Below are 25,860 nucleotides of genomic sequence, written 5' to 3'. Positions count from 1 at the left end.
CTGCTATAACTGTTCTCCTTGTTTTACCAATGAGGAGACTGGGGTGCAAAGAGGTTAAGTGTCTTTGCCATGACGACTCAGCTAATCAGAGGTGAACCCGTGATTCAGACTTGAGTCTGTCGAGCTCCAGGGCCCATGCTCTTAACCACTACATTATGTTGCCTCTCAATATGAAATAACCAGAATGTGAGTAATCGATAAATAACAAATTAATAAAAGAAATTGCAGAGCTGATCAACAGCATCAGTTGGACAGACAAGGGAGAGGCACAAAAGATAGAAGAAAAGAATACACTCTGATTTTAAGAATATAAGGATCTCATAAAAATTCATATTATATGTGAAAGGAGATAAAATGAAGCCAGAACATCTAATATTCCACAATATTAAAAACAATAAAAGTAGAAATTAAAAGTGCAGGTAAAATTCCTATCAGCTTCATTCATAATAGCCAAAACTGAAAAGAGCCCAAATGTTCACTAATTGGTGAGTGGACAAGCAAACTGTGGGACATCTACATAACAGATACTGCTCAGCAATGAAAGTGAGCACTCTGTTGGTGCATGCAACACATGGATGAATCTAAAAAATATTATTCAGAGCCAAAGAAGCCAGACACAAATAACTAACACTGTATGATGGCATCTACATGGCATTTTCTCAGAGGCAAAACTACCGGAAGAGGGAACAGATCAGTGGTTGCCAGGAACCGGGGGTAGGGTATGGAATTTGGTTATAAAGGAGCACTGAAAACTTTTTAGAGTGACAGAAATGTTGTATATCATGATTGTGCTGGTTGTCCCACAGTTGTTTACATTTGTCAAAGCTCATTAAATTCTCTGGTTAAAAGGGATACATTTTATTGTGTATAAATCACATCTCAATGAACCAGAGTTTTTAAATGCATGCAGAATTTAAAAGCTCGGCACCATATAAAAATTTTAAGTGCTTCAGTACTTCCTACATCAAGAAGAAAATTCCTTATATAACAGAATATTTTGAAAGAATATTTCCATATTAAAAGTGTGGAGTTCTCCCAAAGCAGTGCTTAGAAGAGCACTTATTTTTCTCTTTTTTTTTTATTTATTTATTTATTTATTTATTTTTGCAGTACGCGGGCCCCCCACCGTTGTGGCCTCTCCCGTCGCGGAGCACAGGCTCCGGACGCGCAGGCCAAGCGGCCATGGCTCACAGGCCCAGCCGCTCCGCAGCATGAGTGATCCTTCCCGGACCAGGGCACGAAGCCACGTCCCCTGCATCGGCAGGCGGACTCTCAACCACTGCACCACCAGGGAAGCCCCTTATTTTGCTCTTAATAAGAGTAATAAGGAAGAAAAAATAAATAAAAGCAAACCCCAATTGTTCCCCCAAATTGCTAATCCCTAATTAGCAAATTTATTAAAAATTTTTAAATGTGGGGTGAAAAAAACATATTGGCAATAAATAGAAATGACTATTTTAAAGTAGGGATAATATTCTAAGCTATGCATTCATAAGTATGATTACTAATACTCTGTAGGTAGCTGCTAAGTATGAAATAATAAATTAGATATCACAAAAGAAAGAACGTAAATAGGTCAACAGGCTAATTACAGAAATAGAAACAGTTATAAAAAGTTCATGTCCCCAAAAAACAAATGGCACTACTGGAGTCACTAGATTATTGTCTTAAATTTCAGAAAACAATTTACTCCTTTCTTGCTACCAAAACTATTCCAAAATATAGAGAACAGCATATAACTCATTTTGTTTTTTATAAAGTAACTGTGGTTTTGATCATAAAACCTAAAGGCACCATGAAGAAAATTAAATGATAGCTCAATCTTCTGAACTTAAACACAAAAATGCAAAATAAAATCTAGGACACCAGGTGTGAGTTTAGGGAACCAACTCTACCACGGGGATTGGCTCCAGTTACAGGGCTAGGGCACACCCCAGAGGGCACAGCCAACAAGACATTATGGCAAAGACACCACAGGCCTCCCCCAAACCCAGAGGCTTGGTGTAGACACCAGGCACTGTGCCAGGCTGAGGATACAGGACCACATAGTCCCACATAGTCTCACTGCAGTGGCTTCTCTTGTTGCGGAGCACGGGCTCTAGGCACGCAGGCTTCAGTAGTTGTGGCACGCAGGCTCAGCAGTTGTGGCACACTGGCTTAGTTGCTCTACGGCATGTGGGATCTTCCCGGACCAGGGCTCGAACCCGTGTCCCCTGCATTGGCAGGCGGATTCTTAACCACTGCGCCCCCAGAGAAGCACCAGGGACTCACCTACTGCTGGACTCGAGTCCTTTCAGGAGCTTTCTCTGTCTTTCTATTGATAGCTCTATGTTTTTAAGGCAACGTCACTCTGTTTTATCTACAAATATACTGAATATCTGTCAAGAATATTATTTTGTTATTACCCTTTGTGAATTTTCTTGTCTATGTTGCCTGCTTGTTCTTTCAGATAAAATTATAAGTAAAATAGCAATTATGGTAATAAAACGGTTTTCTGAAAACACATTTTTCCTATATTGTATTTTCACCAGTAACATGGAACATTTTAAATTTTATTTAATTTTTATTTAGTACCACTACGTAAACTCTTTGCCTTCCTGCCAGTTGCATTTATTTTTAACTTTATTGCATTGGTCAGAATTCCTAAATAATCATATGTAAATGGGCTTTCTTGTTCTCAGGGTTTTGTTGCTCTTGTTGCTGTTTTGGGGGCCACACTGGATGGCATGTGAGTTCTTAGTTCCCTAACCAGGGATCAAACCCATGCCCCCTGCAGTGGAAGCGCAGAGTCTTAACCACTGGACTGCCAGGGAAGTCCCGGTCTTGTTCTTGGTTTTAATGATAAATGCTTTACCATTAAAAGTAATAAGTATATTGCTTTAAACAATAAAAATGAGGAGATAGACATCTGCTAAGCCAAATACTGGCAATAAGGCATAAAGATGACTGCAAGTCTTTTCAAAGTCATACCGAAGCTTTATTTAACAGCCGCTGCCCCCACCCCCGCCGCCAGGGGTTATTTCATTCTCAAGCAGAATGTACTTTTATTTACTATTTACCACGGATACAAGCCAAGCCCCTGTGAAGCTATATGTTAACTTGTACGCTTAGACTTTTGTCCAGTGAAGAAGCAAATGATTTTTGTCTAGTACTAAAGATAACACAAAAGCTTATAGTTTTATTGCCCTGTACGGCACTAATTGTTTTGCCTGTAAGGTAGCCAACTAGCTTCAGCACGCCCTTCCCAACTGACAAATGCTCTGAGAACCAGCCCCGTCATGCTGCTAGTCTCCTGGGTTAGGTAAATCGTTGACATATGCTCACTCTACATTTAGATGAAAGTCATGTTTTCAACTTTTGAAAAATTATACTGCTTATACGTTAAACAAATAATGACACAAATCCCCACCCAATTACAATTGTGGTAAGGGCTGTGAAGGAAATGGGGGTGACCTGTCATGGATCGAGGGGTTCTGGAGGAAATGGTGCTTAAACGGAGGCCTGGAGGCTGGCTGCACACGGGCAGGGAAGAGCCATCCCCAAGTTGCTCCTTCCTAGGGTAATCTACTGACCACATCTAAAGATTCCCAAAGTCACAGAGGAAGGTAACCGAAAATTACTCTCTACAACTGCTGAAGCAGAGTTGTCTTGTATTTCTACACCAACGCAATTTTCAAAATAAAAATTATAAATAACAATGGTAATTATATCTACTGTTGACTCAGAGTTTATTACAGTGCTCCAGGTCTCGTACTAAACACTTGAAATGTATTACCTTCAATCCTCACGACAGTCCTAAAAGGTAGTTACCATTATTATCTCCACTTTACAGATGAGAAAACTGAGGCTCAGAGAGGTTAAGTTACATGCCCAGGAGTACACACTAAGCCTGCCTGATATCAGAGCTGAACTCCTTTGCTGTCCTGCCTCTTCCAAAGATATTTGTTCAAGTTTGTGCTCCTTTATAATGGGGAAGGAGTATGTTATTTTCATTTTTTTAACATAGCCATTTTTAACATCATGGCAAGAAAGGAACAGGGAGGTGAGACATGTGAAGGGCGCTGTGGTTCAGTGTTTACTTTTGCTGGCCCTGCTCATTTTCTAAAGCTTCCTGCTACGGTGATTTGGAAGTAAAAAGCAGGGTTTGCTTAGAGTGACTTTTCAAAAAGAAGAGTGTCTTGTTGAAAACCTGTTTACTCCATGCCTCTGCTTTTAACTATTCCCCAACACAGCTCCCTCTGTTGCTTTTCTCTCATCTGTAAGCCCTGAGCACTTGTCCAAAAGCTTTTAGCCCAACTGAGTAGGCAAAAAGCCTTCTCCACCACTTACCTTGCAACTGGCTATAAGGTTCTCGTTAAGTGTTCAGTCAAGGATTGAGAGTCCATTGTGAGCAGAGTCCATTTGCCTTGATTGTGTGTAAGCTTTCCAGAATTCACTGCTTGGTTTTTGTTCCTTTTCTTTTTCCATTGGTACTTCCTGCTTTTAAGCTGAAAATTATATAAAAATGTAATTATCCCATCACCTTCCTTAATCTTACATTCAAGGAGAACACATGTGTCTTTTGTGTTTACCAAAATACTTCCCAAGTGACCCAAACGTACATTGAATTCTCTCCTGGGTTCCTATGGCTTGGAGTCTAATACCAGCCATGGCCCTTCGTGACTTATTTAAAATCTTGAACAGCCTACAAGAAAATCATAGAATTCCAAAATACCTGAATTAAAGGCCCCTTAGAGATTGTCTAGTCCAACTTCTACATTTTACACAGTGAAAAAAAAAGGCTGGTAAAGTTCCTGTGCTAAGACCTCACCCGAGTATATTAATATTTACTTTGCATTATATATTCTGCCTTCCCAATTATACACTCTTTGAAAACAAAGACCCTTGACAAAGATTTTTCATATGGCATCTGCGACATATATCTATGAATGGAGTGATATTTAGAAGGGATGGGGGCATGGGTGTTTTATAAGACCTTCTGCTCAGGGACCTCTGCCCTACACTGAATGAGATTAGATACAATCCATGAGAGATGCACAAGGTTTTAAATGAGACCGTCAGGAACCTAGAGAAATTTCATCCCAGCTCAGTGGGTCCCTTGGGGGAGCTTTGGGCTTTATTCTGTTTGCTTTTATTATGTATGTAATACATGGATACACACTTGTGAAAGATTCAGGCACACAGTGTCTTTCTATATAAAATATCTGATCTACCGCTTAATTGCATGTGACCTTGGACAAACCCCTTTTAACTCCCCTGTCTCAGTTTCCCCACCTGTAAACTTTAAAATTAAAAAACTCAGTTCATATGGTTATTGTGGTAATTAAGTGAAATTTTATATTTATACTTATATATTAAGCTATCATCACAGTGCCTGGAGCATATTATATGTTCAATAAATGATAAGTATTACTATATAATTGTTAAGAATGATTCCTAACACTTGAATAATAATTTTCATTTTGATCCTAACAGTAGAAGTGAGTAGTGTTCTCCCCACTTCAAAGATGAGCAAATTGAGGTTCAGAGGGGATAAATGCTTGTTCCAAGGTCACATTTCTAGCTCAGAAATGGCAGATCTGAAATTCAGACCAACCCACTCTGAATCAAGACCCTTCTCTTGCCCCATGGTTATGCCCCAAGGTAATGCATACTACCTTGCATTAATGATGAAAAATAAATGAGATTCAATCAACAGTATTTTTAAAATATTGAGCACCTCATAGATGCCAGGCACTGTTCTAAACATTGAGGCTAAAAACAGGAGCAAAACAGACAAAAATCTCTGTTCTCATTCTTGAGGGTGAAGATAGTCAATAAGAGACTCAATGGGTGAAACACATAGTATGTCAAATGCAGGAGAGCACTATGAAGAAAGTGAGCTTGGGAAAGGGAGAAGGGGCGTGTCCAGGATTAGAGGACAGAGGACAGTTTTAGAGATGATGACCTGGGTTGGCCTCACTGAGAAAAGTGACCCTTGAGTGAAGATCTGGGGAGGTGAGAGAAGGCAGATGGACATCTGGGGAGAGCAATCCAGAAAAAGGAAATGGGAAGCGGAAAGGCCCTGAAGTGAGAGCATGCTGATCGGTCCAAAGAATAACAAGGAGGCCAGTGAGGTGGCTGCAGAGTGAGCCAGGAGAGGGGATGATGGGATGGAGGCAGAGAAGTAATGCAGGAGAGCGCTGGTGGCCAGACAGTGAAGCGTGGGCAGGACTTCAAAAGGATGAGAGCCACTGGAAGGTTTCGTGCAGAGGAATGTCATGGTTTGACTTCTATCTCAAAGGCTAGCTCTGGCTGCTGTACTAAGGTTAGACTATAGGGAGGAAAGGGCAGAAGCAGGGAAACGTGTCAGGGGGACTATTGCAAGAGAAAGAGGATGGTGGCTTGGACCAGGGTAACAGCAGTGCAAGGAGTGAGAAAGTGACCAAATTTTGGATAGATCCTATTTTATTATGAAAAATTTCAAACACTGTAAAAGCAGGGAGAGTGATACAGAAAACCCCCATAAATCCATCACTCAGATTCAGTCATTTTCAAGATTTTGTCACATGTGCTTAATCAGCTTTTTTTTTTTGGCTTAAGTATTTTAAAGTAAACTGCATACATCATTATCAGCTGACTGCTACATATTCTATGCAGTACACATATCTTTAAAAATATGAATATTTAAGGGGTGTGGCCAAGATGGCAGTGTAGAAAGACCCTGAGCTCACCTCTTGCCATGGGCACACCACAATTATAACTACTGACAGTGCAGCTATTGATGAGAAAGCACAGAATACTAGAGAAAAGATCTTCTAACTAAGGATATAAAGAAGGAACCATAACAAGATGGGAGGAGGGACAGAGTTGCGGTATAGTCAAGACCCATATCCCAGGTGGGTGATTGACAAACAGGAGAATAATTGTGGAGGTTCCTCCCAAGGAGTGAGGGGTCCAGCCCCTACACTGGGCTCCCCAGCTGGGGGTCCTGCTCCAGGAAGACAAGTTCCCAAAACACTTTCCTTTGAAGGCCACTGGGGTTTACTACCGGGAGAGTCAGAGGACTGTGGGAAACAGAGACTCCACTCTTAAACGGCACACACAAAATCTCACACGCTCCAAGACCCAGGGCAGAAGCAGTCATCTGAAAGGAGCCTGGGTCAGACCCACATGCTGATCCTGCAGAGTCTCCTGGAGAGGCAGGAGGTAACTGGAGCTCCCCCTGGGGACGCAGACACTGGTGGCTGCCATTCTGGGGAGCTGGTTCTACCACGTGGACACTGGTGCTGACTTACCAGGTGAATTCTATCAAACACTGGGAGAAGAGTTAATCCCTATCCTTCTCAAACTATTGCCAAAAAATGCAGAGGAAGGAATGCTTCCTAACTCATTCTATGAGGCCAGCATCACCCAGATACCAAAACCAGACAAAGATACCACACGAAAAAGAAAATTACAGTCCAATATCACTGATAAACCCAGATGCAAAAATCCTCAACCAAACACTAGCAAACCGAATCCAACAATACATGAAAAGGTTCATACACCGTGATCAAGTGGGATTTATCCCAGGGATGCAAGGATGGCTCCGTATCTGCAAATCAATCAAGGTGGTAACACCCATATTAAGAACTTGAAAAATAAATACCATATGATCATCTTAATAGACACAGAAAAAGCTTTTTACAAAATCCAACATCCATTTATGATTAAAAAAAAAACTCTCCGGAAAGTGGGCATAGAGGAACATACCTCAACATAATAAAGGCCATATATGAAAAGCCCACAGCTTACATCATCAACAGTGAAAAGCTGAAAGCAAGATCAGGAAAAAGACAAGGATGCCCACTCTGGCCACTTTATTCAGCAGCCCACTCTCACCACTTTTACTCAACATAGTATTGAAGTCCGAGCCACAGCAATCAGACAAGAAAAGGAAGTAAAAGGAATCCAAATCGGAAAAGAACTGTTACTGTTTGCAGATGACATGATAGTATATAGAGAAAATCCAAAATATGTCACCAAAAAAAAAAACTATTAGAACTCATCAATAAATTCGGTAAGGCTGCAAGATACAAAATTAATATACAGAAATCTGTTGTGTTTTTATACACTAACAATGAACTATCAGAAAGAGAGATAAAATAATCCTATTCACAATCATATCAAAAAGAATGAAATATCTAGGAATAAATCTAACCAAGGAGTTAAACGATTTGTTCCTGGAAAACTACAAGACACTGATGGAAGAAATTGAAGATGACATGCACCCCAATGTTTATTGCAGCACTATTTACAACTGCCAGGACATGGAAGCAACCTAAATGTCCATCAACAGAGGAATGGATAAAGAAGATGTGGTACATATACACAGTGGAATATTAGCCATAAAAAGGAACAAAACTGTGCCATTTGCAGAGATGTGGATGGACCTAGAGACTGTCATACAGAGTGAAGTAAGTCAGAAGGAGAAAAATATTGTATATAAATGCATATATGTGGAATCTAAAAAAATGATACAGATGAACTTATTCACAAAGCACAAATAGAGACACAGACATGGAGAACAAACATATGGATAACAAGGGGGGAAGGGGGGAGTAGGATGGATTGGGAGATTGAGATTGACATATATACACTACTATGTATAAAATAGATAACGAATAAGAACATACTGTATAGCACAGCAAACTCTGCTCAGTGCTCTCTGGTGACCTAAATGGGAAGGATATCTAAAAAAGAGTGGATATATGTATGTATAGCGGATTCACTTTGTATAACTGATCCACTTTGTACAGCAGAAAATAACACAAAATTGTAAAGCAGCTATACTCCAATAAAAAAAAAAGAAATTGAAGATGACATAAACAGACGGCAAGATATACCATCTTCGTGGACTGGAGGAATTAATATTGTTAAAATTACCATACTATCCAAGGCCATCTGCAGATTCAATGCAACCCCTATCAAAATACCAATGGCATTCTTCACAGAATTAGAACAAATAATTCTAAAAATTTGTGTGGAAAACTAAAAGACCCTAAATAGTCAAAACAATTTGGAGAAAGAACAAAGCTGGAGGTATCATGCTCCCTGATTTCAGGCTATATTACAAAGCTAAAGTAATCAAAACAGTACAGTAGTGGCACAAAAAGAGACATATAGATCAATGAATAGAGAGCCCAGAAATAAACTCATGTACTTATAGGCAATTAATCTATGACAAAGGAGGAAGAATATACAATGGGAAAAGACAGCCTCTTCAATAAATGGTGTTGGGAAAACTGGGCAGCTACATGCAAAAGAACAAAATTGGACTACTCTCTCACACCATACACAAGAATAAATTCAAATGGATTAAAGACTTAAATGTAAGGCCTGAAACTATAAAACTCCTAGAAGAAAACAGGCAGTAAAGCTCTTTGACATCAGTCTCAGTAGTACTTTTTTGGATCTGTGTCCTCAGCCAAAGAAAACAAAAGCAAAAATAAACAAAGGGGACTACTTCAAGCTTAAAAGCTCTTGCACAGTGAAAGAAACTATCAACAAACAAAAAGGCCACCTAATGAATGGGAGAAGATATTTGCAAACAATATATACAATAAGGGGTTCATATCCAAAATATATAAGAACTCATACCATTCAATATAAAAAAAACAAACAACCCAGTTAAAAAGTGGGCAGATTATCTGAATGGACATTTTTCCAAAGAAGACATACAAATGGCCAACAAGCACATGAAAAGATGCTCAACATCATTAATCATCAGGGAAATACAAACCAAAACCTCAATGGGATATCACCTCACATTTGTCATCAAAAAGAATGGCTGTCATCAAAAAGACAGCAAATAATAAGTGTTGGCAAGGATATGGAGAAAAGGGATCCCTCATGTACAATTGGTAGAAATGTAAACTGGTGCAGCCACTATGGAAAACAGTATGGAGATTCCTCAAGAAATTAAAAGTAGAACTAATGTATGACCCAGCAATTCCACTTCTGGGTACTTACCCAAAGAAAACAAAAACACTAATTAGAAAAAAGAAAATATGCACCCCCTAGATTCATTGCAGCATTATTTACCATAGCCATAACATGGAAGCAACCCAAGTGCCAATCAATAGATTAATATATGGAGAAAACGTGGTATACACATATACAATGGAATATTTATCTATTTATTTATTTATTTTTGGCTGTGTTGGGTCTTCGTTGCCATGCACAGGCTTTCTCTAGCTGTAGCGAGCAGGGGCTACTCTTCGTTGTGGTGCGCAGGCTTCTCATTGCGGTGGCTTGTCTTTGCTACAGAGCATGGGCTCAAGGCACGTGGCCTTCAGTAATTGTGGCTCACAGGCTCTAGAGCACAGTCTCAGTAGTTGTTGCACATGGGCTTAGTTGCCCCACGGCATGTGGGATCTTCCCAGACCAGGGCTCAAACCTGTGTCCCCTGCATTGGCAGGTGGATTCTTAACCACTGTGCCACCAGGGAAGTCCCTACACAATGGAGTATTAGCCATGAAAAAGAATGAAATCTTGCCATTTGCAACTATATGGATGGACCTAGAGGGTATTATGCTAAGTGAAATAAGTCACACAGAAAGACAAATAATTTGGAATTTGTGGAATCTAAAAAATAACTGGACAGCTACATGCAAAAGAACAAAACTGGACTAAAACAAATGAACAACCAAAACAAAACAGAAACAGAGTTATAGACACAGAGAACAAACAAGTAGTTTACAGAGGAGAGGGAACGGAAGGAAGAAAGAAATACGTGAGGGAGATTAAGAGGTCCAAACTTTCAGTTACAAAATAAATGAGTCACAGGTATGAAATGTACAGAGCAGGGAATACAGCCAATAACTAGGTAATATCTTTGTATGGTGACATATTGTAACTACACTTATCATGGTGATCATTTTGAAATCTATAGAAATATCAAATCACTATGTTGCATGACAGGAACTAACATAGTGCTGTGGTTCAATTATACTTCAAAAACAAACAAACAAACATACCACCAAACTCATAGAAAAAGATATCAGATTTGTGGCTACCAAAGGCAGGGGTTGGGGGAGGGGGAATTGGATGAAGGTGGTCAAAATGTACAAACTGCCAGTTATAAGATAAATAAGTACTAGGATGTAATGTATAATATGATAGATATAACTAACACTGCTACATGTTATATACGAAAGTTGTTAAGAGAGCAAATCCTGAGTTCACAACACAAAAGGAAAAATGTTTTTTACTTCATTCATTTTGTATTTATATGGGATGATGGATGTTCACTAAACGTACTGTGGTCATCATTTCATGATGTATATAAGTTCAATCATTACTCTATATACCTTAAACTTATACAGTGCCTTATGTCAAATATATCTCAATAAAAGTGGAATAAAAATGAACATTTTTAAAATAAATATTATCATACCTAATAAAATTATCAATAACTCTCAGACCAAAATCCAATTTCCCTGGTTGTCTTAAAAATTCGCTTTACATGGGACTTCCCTGGTGGCACAGTGGTTAAGAATCCGCCTGCCAATTCAGGGGACACGGGTTCAAGCCCAGGTCTGGGAAAATCCCACATGCTGCGGAGCAACTAAGCCCATGCACCATAACTACTGAGCCTGCGCTCTAGAGCCCACGAGCCACAACTACCGAGCCCGCATGCTACAACTAATGAAGCCCGCACGCCTAGAGCCCGTGCTCCGCAACAAGAAAAGCCACCGCAATGAGAAGCCCGCGCACCTCAACGAAGAGTAGCCCCCGCTTGCCGCAACTAGAGAAAGCCCGCATGCAGCAACGAAGACCCTACACGGCCAAAAATAAATAAATAAAATAAATAAATAAAAATTCTCTTTACAGCTCGTTTGTTTGAATCAGGGTGCAAACAAGTTCAATACATCTTAGTTGTTACGTCTCTTGAGTTTCTTTTAATCCAAAGGAGACACAGACACACACACACACACACACACACACTCTCATACTCACCATTTCTCCCTTTGATTTTTCCCTCTGATTTGCAGAAACCACATAGTAGTCCTGTCGAATGCCCCAAATCCCAAATATGTGCATTTGTTCCCCTGCAGTGTCATGAAATCGTTCTTCTTCAGCCATATTTTCTGTAATTGGAAGGTAGCCCTAGAAGGTAGATTCATTAGATTCACTTTCAGCTTTTTTGTCAAGAATATTTCCAAGATGAACTGTATTTCCTAAAGCATTATGTCTGGTGGCCCCACTTATAGTGACATTCAGAGAGTGACCATTCCCCATCCCCATGGTTAGTAAGGAGTACAGGTGGCATTAAAGCCATGCGGACTGATCTGAAAGCCCAGATTCTAGTCACTACACCTACAACACCACTTCCACATTTAGCTTACGAAGTGGTAGAAAGACTGGATTAAGTGTCTGTAAGCCTTGGGCTCTATACTTCACTTTTCTACATACAAATGCTTAGGGAACTCTCTGCATCAAGTTTCCTCATCTGCAAAACAGTTACAAAAACAACTCATCTCGGGACAATGAATGAACAGTCACTATAAACTGAGAAGAACTGATTCTGTAAGAGCCCACCTAAATTTAAGGTAGGCTTTAACTAGTCTATATTTTTCTATGCAAAATCAATTTTAAATCTCGTTTATTGATATTAACTACTAAATCTCTTTGAATGTAGATTTGGGGATCTTCAGGGAAATTATTTTGCTTTTCTTGAGGTCAAAATGGAAGTAGGGATAAAGCTGTCACTAAAATTACTTTGCCTCTAAGGATAATAGAGAAAATATTCCAGAATTTAGAGGATTATCAGTGTTGTTTCAGGATCATGATCAATCAGTCCCACACCTACAGGAAACCCACCCTACAGCAATCTGGCACAAATGAGGAAGAAAAAATTTTCTCTGACGTAAAAGCAAACTCCAGATGTGCGCAGCAGGTTGAGAAATTATGAGTAAGAAGTTCAAATGGAGAGAGACCTTCAAGATGGTGTAGGAGTAAGACGTGGAGATCTTTTGCAACTATATGGATGGTTCCTCCATATGTATCTTCCTCCCCACAGATACACCAGAAATACATCTACATGTGGAACAACTACAGAACACCTACTGAACGCTGGCAGAAGACCTAAGACCTCCCAAAAGGCAAGAAACCCCCCATGTACCTGGGTAGGGCAAAAGAAAAAAGAAATAACAGAGACAAAAGAATAGGGATGGGACCTACCCCTCTGGGAGGGAGCTGTGAAGGAGGAAAGGTATCTACACACTAGGAAGGCCCTTCACTGGCGGAGATGGGGGGGTGGCGGAGGGGGGGAGCTTCGGAGCCGCGGAGGAGAGGACAGCAACAGGGGTGCGGAGGGCAAAGCGCAGAGATTCCCGCACAGAGGATCGGTGCCAACCAGCACTCACCAGCCCGAGAGGCTTGTCTGCTCACCCGCCGGGGTGGGCGGGAGGCTCGGGTTTCGGTCGGAGCGCAGGGAGAGGACTGGGGTTGGCGGCGTGAACAAAGCCTGCAGGGGGCTAGTGTGCCACAGCTAGCCAGGAGGGAGTCTGGGGAAAAGTCTGGAGCTGCCGAAGAGGCAAGAGACCATTGTTCTGGGGTGCGCGAGGAGAGGGGATTCCGAGCACCGCCTAAATGAGCTCCAGAGACAGGTGTTAGCCATGGCTATAAGTGCGGACCCCAGAGACGGGCATGAGACTCTAAGGCTGCTGCTGCTGCCACCAAGAAGCCTGTGTGCAAGCACAGGTCACTCTCCACACCTCCCCGCCCAGGAGCCTGTGCAGCCCGCCACTGCCAGGGTCCCAGGATCCAGGGACAACTTCCCCGGGAGAACGCATGGCGCGCCTCAGGCTAGTGCAACGTCACGCCGGCCTCTGAGGCCACAGGCTTGCCCCTCATCCGTACCCCTCCCTCTCCCCGGCCTGAGTGAGCCAGAGCCCCTGAATCAGCTGCTCCTTTAACTCCGTCCTGTCTGAGCGAAGAACAGACATCCCACACGCAGAGGTGGGTCAAAATCCAAAGCTGAACCCCGGAAGCTGTGCGAACAAAGAAGAGAAAGGGAAATCTCTCCCAGCAGCCTCAGGAGCAGCAGATTAAATCTTCACAATCACCTTGATGTACCTGCATCTGTGGAATACCTGAATAGACAACGAATCATCCCAAAATTGAGGGGGTGGACTTTGGGAGCAACGATATATATATTTTTTGCCTTTTTCTCTTTTTGTATCTTTTTGTATCTGTATGATTCTGTGTGTAATTTTGTCTGTATAGCTTTGCTTTTACCATTTGTTCTGTCTACCCTTTTTCTTTTTTTTTTTTTTTAGTATAGTTTTTAGCACTCCTTACCATTGGTGGATTTGTTTTTTGGTTTGGCTGCTCTCTTCTTTGTTTGTTTCTTTTTTGTTACTTTTTAATTTTTTTATTTTTAATAATTATTTTTTATTTTAATAACTTTATTTTATTTCATTTATTTTTTCTATCTTTCTTTATTATTTTTTCCCTTTTATTCTGAGCCGTGAGGACGACAGGATCTTGGTGCTCTGACTGGGTGTCAGGCCAGTGCCTCTGAGGTGGGAGAGCCAAGTTCAGGACATTGGTCCACCAGAGACCTCCCAACTCCACGTAATATCAAATGGCAAAAATCTCCCAGAGATCTCTATGTCAACACCAAGACCCAGCTCCACTCAACAACCAGCAAGCTACACTGCTGGACACCCTATGCCAAACAATTAGCAAGACAGGAACTCAACTGCGCCCACTAGAAGAAAGGCTGCCTAAAATCATGATAAGGTCACAGATACCCCAAAACACACCACTGGACATGGATCTGTCCACCAGAAAGACAAGATCCAGCCTCATCCACCAGAACACAGGCACTACTGCCCTCCACAAGGAAGCCTACACAACCCACTGAACCAACCTTACCCGCTGGGAGCAGGCACCAAAAACAATGGGAACTACAAACCTGCAGTCTGAGAAAAGGAGACCCCAAACACAGTAAGTTAAGCAAAATGAGAAGACACAGAAATATGCAGCAGATGAAGGAGCAAGGTAAAAACCCACCAGACCAAACAAATGAAGAGGAAATAGGCAGTCTACCTGAAAAAGAGTTCAGAGTAATGATACTAAAGATGATCCAAAATCTTGGAAATAGATGGAGAAAATACAAGAAATGTTTAACAAGGACCTAGAAGAACTAAAGAACAAACAAACAGTGATGAACAACACAACAAATGAAATTAAAAATTATCTAGAAGGAATCAATAGCAGAATAACTGAGGCAGAAGAACGGATAAGTGACCTGGAAGATAAAATAGTGGAAATAACTACTGCAGAGCAAAATAAAGAAAAAAGAATGGAAAGAATTGAGGACAGTCTCAGAGACCTCTGGGACAACATTAAACGCACCAACATTCGAATTATAGGGGTCCCAGAAGAAGAAGAGAAAAAGGGAGTGAGAAAATATTTGAAGAGATTATAGTTGAAAACTTCCCTAATATGGGAAAGGAAATAGTTAATCAAGTGCAGGAAGCACAGAGAGTCCCATACATGATAAATCCAAGGAGAAACACGCCAAGACACATATTAATCAAACCATCAAAAATTAAATACAAAGAAAAAATCAGAAAATCTGCAAGCCAGAAGGGAGTGGCAGGACATATTTAAAGTGATGATAGGGAAAACCTACAACCAAGATAACTCTACCCAGCAAGGATCTCATTCAGATTCGACAGAGAAAGAAAACCTTTACAGAGAAGCAAAAGCTAAGAGAATTCTGCAACACCAAACCAGCTTTACAACAAATGCTAAAGAACTTCTCTAGGCAGGAAACACAAGAGAAGGAAAAGACCTACAATAACAAACCCCAAACAATTAAGAAAATGGGAATAGGAACATACATATCGATAATTACCTTAAATGTCAATGGATTAAATGCTCCAACCAAAAGACAAAGACTGGCTGAATGGATACAAAACAAGACCCGTACATATGCTGTCTACAAGAGACCCACTTCAGACCTAGGGACACATACAGACTGAAAGTGACGGGAAGGAAAAAAGATATTGCATGCAAATGGAAATCGAAAGAAAGCTGGAGTACAAATTCTCATATCACACAAAATAGACTTTAAAATAAAGACTATTAAAAGAGACAAAGAAGGACACTACATAATGATCAAGGGATCAATCCAAGAAGAAGATATAACAAATGTAAATATTTTTGCACCCAACATAGGAGCACCTCAATACATAAGGCAGATGCTAACAGCCATAAAAGGAGAAATCGACAGTAACACACTCATAGTAGGGGACTTTAACACCCCACTTTCACCAATGGACAGATCATCCAAAATGAAAATGAATAAGGAAACACAAGCTTTAAATGATACATTAAACAAGATGGACTTAATTGATATTTATAGAATATTCCATCCAGAAACAACACAATACACTTTCTTCTCAAATGCTCATGGAACACTCTCCAGGACAGATCATAACTTGGTCACAAATCAAGCCTTGGTAAATTTAAGAAAATTGAAATCATATCAAGTATCTTTTTGACCACAACACTATAAGACTAGATATCAATTACAGGAAAAAAATCTGTAAAAACTACAACCACATGGAGGCAAAACAATACACTACTTAATAACCAAGAGGTCACTGAAGAAATCAAAGAGGAAATCAAAAAATACCTAGAAACAAATGACAATGAAAACACGACGACCCAAAACCAATGGGATGCAGCAAAAGCAGTTCTAAAAGGGAAGTTTATAGCAATACAATCCTACCTTAAGAAACATCTCAAATAAACAACCTAACCTTACACCTAAAGCAATTTGAGAAAGAAGAACAAAAACACCCCAAAGTTAGCAGAAGGAAAAAAATCATAAAGATCAGATCAGAAATAAATGAAAAAGAAATGAAGGAAACGATAGCAAAGATCAATAAACCTAAAAGCTGGTTCTTTGAGAAGATAAACAAAATTGGTAACCATTAGCCAGACTCATCAAGAAAAAAAGGGAGAAGACTCAAATCAACAGAATTAGAAATGTAAAACGAGAAGTAACAACTGACACGGCAGAAATACAAAGGATCATGAGAGATTACTACAAGCAACCATATGCCAATAAAATGGACAACCTGGAAGAAATGGACAAATTCTTAGAAAAGCACAACCAACTGAGACTGAACCAGGAAGAAATAGAAAATATAAACAGACCAATCCCAAGCACTGAAATTGAAACTGTGATTAAAAATCTTCCAACAGGGCTTCCCTGGTGGCGCAGTGGTTAAGAGTCCGCCTGCCGATGCAGGGGACACGGGTTCGTGCCCCGGTCCGGGAGGATCCCATGTGCCGCGGAGCGGCTGGGCCCGTGAGCCATGGCCGCTGAGCCTGCGCGTCCGGAGACTGTGCTCCACAGTGGGAGAGGCCACAACAGTGAGAGGCCCGTGTACCGCCAAAAAAAAAAAAAAAAATCTTCCAACAAACAAAAGCCCAGGACCAGATGGCTTCACAGGCGAATTCTATGAAACATTTAGAGAAGAGCTAACACCTATCCTTGTCAAAGTCTTCCAAAATATAACAGAGAGAGGAACATTCCCAAACTCATTCTACGAGGCCACCATCACGCTGATACCAAAACCAGACAAAGATGTCACAGAGAAAGAAAACTACAGGCCAATATTACTGATGAACATAGAGGCAAAAATCCTCAACAAAATACTAGCAAACAAAATCCAGCAACACATTAAAAGGATCATACACCATGATCAAGTGGGGTTAATCTCAGGAATGCAAGGATTCTTCAATATACGCAAATCAATCAATGTGATACACCATATTAACAAATTGAAGAATAAAAACCACATGGTCATCTCAATAGATGCAGAATAAGCTTTCGACAAAATTCAACACCCATTTATGTTAAAAACCCTCCAGAAAGTAGGCATAGAGGGAACTTTCCTCAACATAATAAAGGCCATATATGACAAACCCACAGCCAACATCGTCCTCAATGGTGAAAACCTGAAACCATTTCCACTAAGATCAGGAACAAGACAAGGTTGTCCACTCTCACCACTATTTTTTAACATTGTTTTGGAATTTTAGCCACAGCAATCAGAGAAGAAAAAGAAATAAAAGGAATCCAAATCAGAAAAGAAGAAGTAAAGCTGTCACTGTTTACAGATGACATGATACTATACATAGAGAATCCTAAAGATGCTACCAGAAAACTACTAGAGCTAATCAATGAATTTGGTAAAGTAGCAGGATACAAAATTAATGCACAGAAATCTCTGGCATTCCTATACACTAATGATGAAAAATCTGAAAGTGAAATTAAGAAAACACTCCCATTTACCACTGCAACAAAAAGAATAAAATATCTAGGAATAAACCTACCTAAGGAGACAAAAGACCTGTATGCAGAAAATTATAAGACACTGATGAAAGAAATTAAAGATGATACAAACAGATGGAGAGATATATCATGTTCATGGATTGAAAGAATCAACATTGTAAAAATGACTCTACTACCCAAAGCAATCTACAGATTCAATGCAATCCCTATCAAACTAACACTGGCATTTTTCACAGACCCAGAACAAAAAATTTCACAGTTTGTATGGAAACACAAAAGACCCCAAATAGCCAAGGCAATCTTGAGAACGAAAAACGGAGCTGGAGGAATCAGGCACCCTGACTTCAGACTATACTACAAACCTACAGTAATCAAGACAGTATGGTACGGGCACAAAAACAGAAATACAGATCAATGGAGCAGGACAGAAAGCCCAGAGATAAACTCACCACATATGGTCACCTTATTTTTGATAAAGGAGGCAAGAATATACAATGGAGAAAAGACAGCCTCTTCAATAAGTGGTGCTGGGAAAACTGGACAGCTACATGGAAAAGAATGAAATTATAACACTCCCTAACACCATACACAAAAATAAACTCAAAATGGATTAAAGACCTAATGTAAGGCCAGACACTATAAAACCCTCAGAGGAAAACACAGGCAGAACATTCTATGACATAAATCACAGCAAGTTCCTTTTTGACCCACCTTCTAGAGAAATGGAAATAAAAACAAAAATAAACAAATGGGACCTAATGAAACTTAAAACCTTTTGCACAGCAAAGGAAACCATAAACAAGACGAAAAGACAACCCTCAGAATGGGAGAAAATATTTGCACATGAAGCAACTGACAAAGGATTAATCTCCAAAATTTACAAGCAGTTCATGCAGCTCAATATCAAAAGAACAAACAACCCAATCCAAAAATGGGCAGAAGACCTAAATAGACATTTCTCCAGAGAAGATATACAGATTGCCAACAAACACATGACAGGATGCTCAACATCACTAATCATTAGAGAAATGCAAATAAAACTACAATGAGGTATCACCTCACACCAGTCAGAGTAGCCATCATCAGAAAACCTACAAACAGTAAATGCCGGAGAGGGTGTGGAGAAAAGGGAACTCTCTTGCACTGTTGTTGGGAATGTTAATTGATGCAGCCACTATGGAGAACAGTATGGAGGTTCCTTAAAGAACTAAAAATACAACTACCATACGACCCAGCAATCCCACTACTGGGCATATACCCTGAGAAAACCGTAATTGAAAAAGAGTCATGTACCACAATGTTAATTTCAGCTCTATTTACAATAGCCAGGACATGGAAGCAACCTAAGTGTCCATCGACAGATGAATGGATAAAGAAGATGTGGCACATATATACAATGGAATATTACTCAGCCATAAAAAGAAACAAAATTGAGTTATTTGTAGTGAGGTGGATTGATCTAGAGTCTGTCATACAGAGTGAAATAAGTCAGAAAGAGAAAAACGAATGTATGCTAACACATATATATGGAATCTGAAAAAAAAGTTTCTTCAGAACCTAGGAGCAGGACAGGAATAAAGCCGCAGACGTAGAGAATGGACTTGAGGACATGGGGAGGGGGAAGGGTAAGCTGGGATGAAGTGAGAGAGAGGCATGGACATATATACACTACCAAATGTCAAATAGATAGTTAGTGGGAAGCAGCCACATAGCACAGGGAGATCAGCTCGGTGCTTTGTGACCACCTAGAAGGTTGGGATAGGGAGGGCGGGAGGGAGGGAGACACAAGAGGGAAGAGATATGGGAACATATTTATATGTATAACTGATTCACTTTGTTATAAAGCAGAAACTAACACACCATTGTAAAGCAATTATACTCCAAAAAAGATGTTAAAAAAAAAGAAGTTCAAATATCTTGGAGTCAGTATCTTTAGAAAAACACTGAACTGTGGCTTCTCGTAACAGAGTTAAGCTGAGCCAAACAGAAACCCAAGTATCTGACAGTGGATCTAAGTCTACATGTCTTCCTTTATTTCTTTCCCAATTTCTGCGTTATTCAGAAATAAATGAGCAGCTCTAAAATAAATCATAAAAGGAAAATAAAATAAAGGTTCATTTTTCATGGTCCTCAGGATGGAACACAGAAATACGTGTTCTGGTTTTGGCCTGAGTGTAGTGGAGAGATGGTTTACTTATCCCTAAGTCTTACTTTTGTCTGCCCATCTAACTGTGCTTTATTAATAGATGTTGTCCTAGCTTGCATTAACCCAGAGGCAGAATCCAGGCCAAGAATTTAGGTACAAGTTATTTATTCAGAAAATTCTCCCAGGAGAAACCTGTAAGAGAGTGGGGAAAACAAGCTGCCTACAATCTCACAAAACTGGGGGATAAAACCTGGAATTCACAGCTGTTGAGTAAACGTCCCCAGATTTAATTAGTACCACTAAAGGATTAGACCCTGAAAGTAAAATGGAGCTTAAATAGACAAGGCCTTTACAAACACCGAAATCCAACCTCAAATCAACTAATGACTGAAAACAATGTATACCACTATATTAACTGCCTGACAAAAACTGGAAAAAAAACAAAAAACGAAACAGAACACCTTTTGACAAAGATAACACCTCTCAAGCAGGTATTACTTTTCATATATAATGTCTGGCAATTAACTGAAAATTTTCACGTATGCCAACACACAGGCCCACGAGAAAAATATAGACAATACAAACAGACCAACAGATGATCCAGATATCAGAGTTAGCAGACACGGACTCTCAAATAAAAATAAAAATACATCTGAGTATTACATCAGAGACATCTGTTTCACTCCATCCACCCTTGAATCCTGCATTCCAAAGAAATACTTCACACACTTTCAACTCCTCTAACATTTACTTCCACTTTCGCAAATGACAAGCTCACGTTGCCATCTCTGAATTCATACATTTCAATGATCATCTATCAACTTCCTATTGCGGTTGATAAGGTTTTAGCTCTCTTTCCACTTTCCCACCTTGCAAATCTCCCTTATATACCTCATTCCTTCCCCTCCTCTCACAGAACAGTTACGATGAATATATGGTGAAATCAACATTCAGGGTTTATTTTATCAGGGCTATACGAATACTGATTTCTACTGAGCCATTTATTGTTCAGTAGTTCCTTTCGTGTACAACTTATAGTTTTCCAGCAGTTAATAATTGACTCATATTTCATTTTTACATTCTCTATATATCTATCATTAATTCTCCCTTAAGCTCCCCAATAAATTTATAAAACGCAGCAACAAAGACCCAATGCAGCCAAAAATAAATAAATAAAATAAAATAAAATAATTTTTTTAAGGGATCTTGCCCTAGAGGGTGGCTTTCCAGGCCAAAGGGGCCCAGAAATCTGAGGCTGGAGAATGCAGCACAAAGGCAGAAGCCAAGATGGAATCAGCAGCTCCGGATGGAGAAGCACCCTTCCCATCACAGGCTAACAGAGGGGCCCAGAATGGGGTTTGCAAGAGCCCACAGGGCGCCCCCAAGAAAAAGAGCCCAATGTAAACATCTATCCAACCAGGAAGCGTGAAGCCATCTCACGCCAGCGCATGTCCCTTTACTTCTCCGTTCCACCCCCCTCCATTCTGGTGAAGTCAGAACAGCAGCTGGCAAGTCTAGGAGGAGGGAAGTGAGGAAAGGAGAAGCAGATCATAACCCCGACTGAATGGCACACGGCCCGCCTAGAGCCGGCCCTCCCGTGCTGATAACTAGAGGTTCTCATTTCTGTATCAAAACTGTGCTTTGTAACTGAGGGCTTTCTATTTATTACCTAAGAATGAGTAGAAGAGTTATGGACCTCCCTTACCCCGTGGCAGGGGATGGATACCGCTTCAGAAGGGGTTAAAAGAAACAGTAAGTGATAAAAAATAAGTCTTGGGTTTATATGCTACTTGTGTGGCCCATTCAACATATCAGTTAACAAAAATGGGGAAGTAAAGATAAGTGGCTGACTTCAGGAGTGAAAAAAAAAAAAGATTATGGAAGTGAGTTTGCATCTTAGAAGAGAGACTGAGACCAATGAGCAGGGTCATCTGCTCAGAAGTGGAAGTTGGTGCTGAGGAGTCATAGGTCTTGGAGGGAGAAGAGAGAGAGAAGAGGGTCCGGACAAAATTTTGATTGATAATTACAGAAAATAGAAAAGGCCTGGGAAAGCCACTGGGCATGATGCACCATGACATCAAGGAGATGTTGATGGTTCAGGCAGCGGGAAGCCAGGACATTGAACAACTCTAGTTCAGTGATTCAGGGTTGAGCTGCAGAGAGGGGTCCTCAGTGCCAGCCTGGGGATAGACGGACTGGCCTTTGTTTCTGACCTAGTATGGGCGAGAGTCACTTCCCTACCTGGCACTCGATTGTGTTAAAGGAGGGTCATGGATGGCAGGCAGGATGCAGCATGAGCTGAGGACGTGCATCGTTGGGTAAAACCCTTTAACTGTCCCACGAGGAAGGTACAGTCCAGCTGCTGCGGCTTCTGCTGCTGCTTCTACGTGGAATGAGGAAAAGAGCACAGAAGAGACATGGACACCCCAGCTCAGGAGCCGAGAGCACCGGCCCACACTTCCCTCACTCTGGCTGTGGTTGGCAACTTTGGACAAGTCAGAGGACTCTCTGCTCTACCCCTGCTTCTCCATCTATGCAAGTGTGTGTAGCTTTCTCTAAAATAAATGCTGTAAACCCTTGCTGCTCTGAGTGGGTTCCACAGACAGTAGCATCAGCCTCGTTGGGAATCTGTGGGAAATGTAGACTCTCACCCCCTACCCCAGACCTCCAGCCCTGGACTCTGCTTTTTTTTTTTTTTTTTTTTTTTTTGCAGTACGCGGGCCTCTCACTGTTGTGGCCCCTCACTGTTGTGGCCTCTCCCGTTGCGGAGCACAGGCTCCGGACGCGCAGGCTCAGCAGCCATGGCTCACGGGCCCAGCCGCTCCACGGCATGTGGGATCCTCCCGGACCGGGGCACGAACCCGCGTCCCCTGCATCGGCAGGCGGACTCTCAACCGCTGCTCTATCCTCCCAAGCCTCTGTGACTGCATTAGGCTTCTTGAGGATACCCCAAAACACCCCTGAAAAGACCATCTCTAAATGGTCAGAACTTGGGGAGCGGATCAGGATGGGATGTGGGAGAAGACCCTTAAAATATTTCATTTGTTCAGATGTAATAAGTCACTTTAAGGAAAAAAAAAGAAGAGGTTGATGGAAGACTGCTGGACCAGCAGTTTCCCCTGAGCACGGGAATGGTCATTTGTGGGACCACCAACCCATGTGGTCTCATGTCTCTTTCCAGCAAAGCAGTAACGGAGGCAGCCAGGCCTAAGCACTGTGACATGAGTGAAACAGCCGACGTGGTACAGTGGTAGGAAAGGTCATGGGCTAGTAATGCAGGAAAGGATCAAAGAATTAAAGGTGAAGGAGTCACAATTAGGACGCAAAGGAAAACCAGCAGAAGTGAGGGTGTGAGAGACGTGAAAAATAGGCAACTTAAGTTTTAAATCCTGGGGGTAAATCCATTTCAAGTGATGATGAGATAGGCCTGGAGAGTACAGGGACGCAGAATATAAAACTGAAGCTTCATGGGTGAAAAAGAGCCACCAAAACGAATGCCAAGATCGCCAATGTTATGTCAGGAGGTGGGGCAAGGAGAGAGAGCATTTTGGGTTCGTAAACTGGCTTCTTGTACACGGAGGGCAGGGGGAGACCGAAGGAAGAGGCAGACACTCCAGATGGGCAGGTGGCAGGTGTAATAAGCAAGGGAACTTACAAAGGGGCTTGTCTTGGGCACCACAAGATGAGTAGATCTCTGCACTCCCCCACCAGAAACTTAAAAGTATATACAGCAACCTCTCTATATATGAATGCATATTAACAACCCTGCATTTTCACTCCCCTCCCCCATGTTCACCGTTTTGACATCATATTTCACATCTTTTTGTTTTGTGTATCCCTTAACTACTTATTGCTGCTATAGATGATTTTACTTTTATCTTTTAACCTTCTTACTAGCTTTAAACATAGCTGATTTACTACCTTTCCTGTATATTTGCCTTTACCAATGAGATTTTTCCTTTCACAATATTCATGTTTCTAGTTGTGGCCTTTTCTTTTTCACTTAGAGAAGTCCCTTGAACATTTCTTGTAAAGCTGGTTTGGTGGTGCTGAACTCTTTTAACTTTTGCTTGTCTATAAAACTTTTAATCTCTCCATCAAATCTGAAAGAAAGCCTTGCTGGGTGCAGTACTCTCGGTTGCAGGTTTTCCCCTTTTATCACATTAAACATCTCATGCCACTCCCTTCTGGCTTGCAGAGTTTCTGCTGAAAAGTCAGCTGATTGCCTTATGGGAGTTCCTTTGCACATAACTTGTTGCTTTTCCCTTGCTCCCCTTTAATATTCTCTCTTTAATCTTTGCCATTTTAACTACAACGAGTCTTGGTGAGACCCTGTTTGGAACTCTCTGTGCTTTTTGGACCCGGATGTCTGTTTCCTTTCCCAGGTTTACAGCTATTATGTCTCCAAATATGTTCTCTGTCCCTCTCTCTCACTCCTCTCCTTCTGGGAATGTTATATTGGGAATGTTAACATAATGAGAATGTTAGTGCACTTGATGTGGTCTCTAAAACTGCTCTCGTTTCTTTTTCTTCTCTCTGTCCTGCTTCAGTGATCTCCGCTACTCTGTCTTCCAGTTCACTGATCTATTCCTCTGTATCATCTAATCTACTGTTGATTTCTTCTAGTATATTTTTTCTTTCAGTTATTGTATTCTTCATCTCTGTTTGGTTCTTCTATTTCCTAACTCTTTGTTAAAAGCTTCTAACTTTTCACTCTGCTCATCCAGTTGTCACCAGAGTTCTTTGAACATCTTTATGATCATTACCTCGCATTCTTTATTGGGTAGACTGCCTATCTCCACATCACTTAGTTCTTGTGGGGTTTTATCTTCTTCCTTCATTTGAAACATATTTTTCTGTTGCTTTGCTTTGCCTGATTTGCTGGTTTTATTTCCATGTATTTAGTAGGTGGGTTACATTGCCCAACCTTGGAGAAGTGGCGTTCTGCAGGAGACGCCGCAGCAGCATGCCCCTCTGGTCACAAGAGTTATAAGCTCCAGGGCCGCCCCTATGTGGACCACGTGGGTCTTTCTGTTGTGGCAGGCTGACTTCTGTGGGCAGTCCAGTAGGCATGGCTGGTGCCCAGTCGGGTTGTTTGCCAGGCCCTTCCTTGTGCAGAGGCTGCCAGGTGCTGGTGGGCAGGGCCGGGTCATGAGGCGGCTGGCTGCAGAACCCCAGGCAGTCCCAAGGCTAATGCTGACCCACTGGGGGGCAGAGCTGGGTTCTCAGGTGGGTGGCTGTAGCATCTGGGGTGTCCCAAAGCTGGTGCTGGCCTGCTGGTGAGTGGAGCTGGATCCTGGGGTGGCTGGCAGGGGTGTCCAAGGTGTCTCAGAGCTAGTGTAGGCCTGCTGGTGGACAAGGCCAG

At 41.2% G+C, this 25,860-nt stretch overlaps 1 long non-coding RNA gene across 1 annotated transcript; it reads right to left on the bottom strand.

Annotated features, from left to right (window-relative positions):
• Positions 1-1,418: 1,418 nt before the first annotated feature.
• Positions 1,419-25,860, bottom strand: LOC149749458 (uncharacterized). The gene is made up of 3 exons (XR_016393153.1): positions 22,737-25,860; positions 11,983-12,132; positions 1,419-4,487 (listed from the first exon to the last, which is right to left on the bottom strand). It is a non-coding gene; the product is annotated as an uncharacterized LOC149749458 (long non-coding RNA).

Source organism: Delphinapterus leucas, chromosome 4, assembly GCF_059928025.1.
Source record: "Delphinapterus leucas isolate spDelLeu-1000000601 "Yukka" chromosome 4, BTC_Dleu_Yukka2, whole genome shotgun sequence".
Classification (NCBI taxonomy): Eukaryota; Metazoa; Chordata; class Mammalia; order Artiodactyla; family Monodontidae; genus Delphinapterus; species Delphinapterus leucas.
Note: the sequence above shows the minus strand (reverse complement) of the source record. Positions and strands in the feature narration are given on the sequence as shown.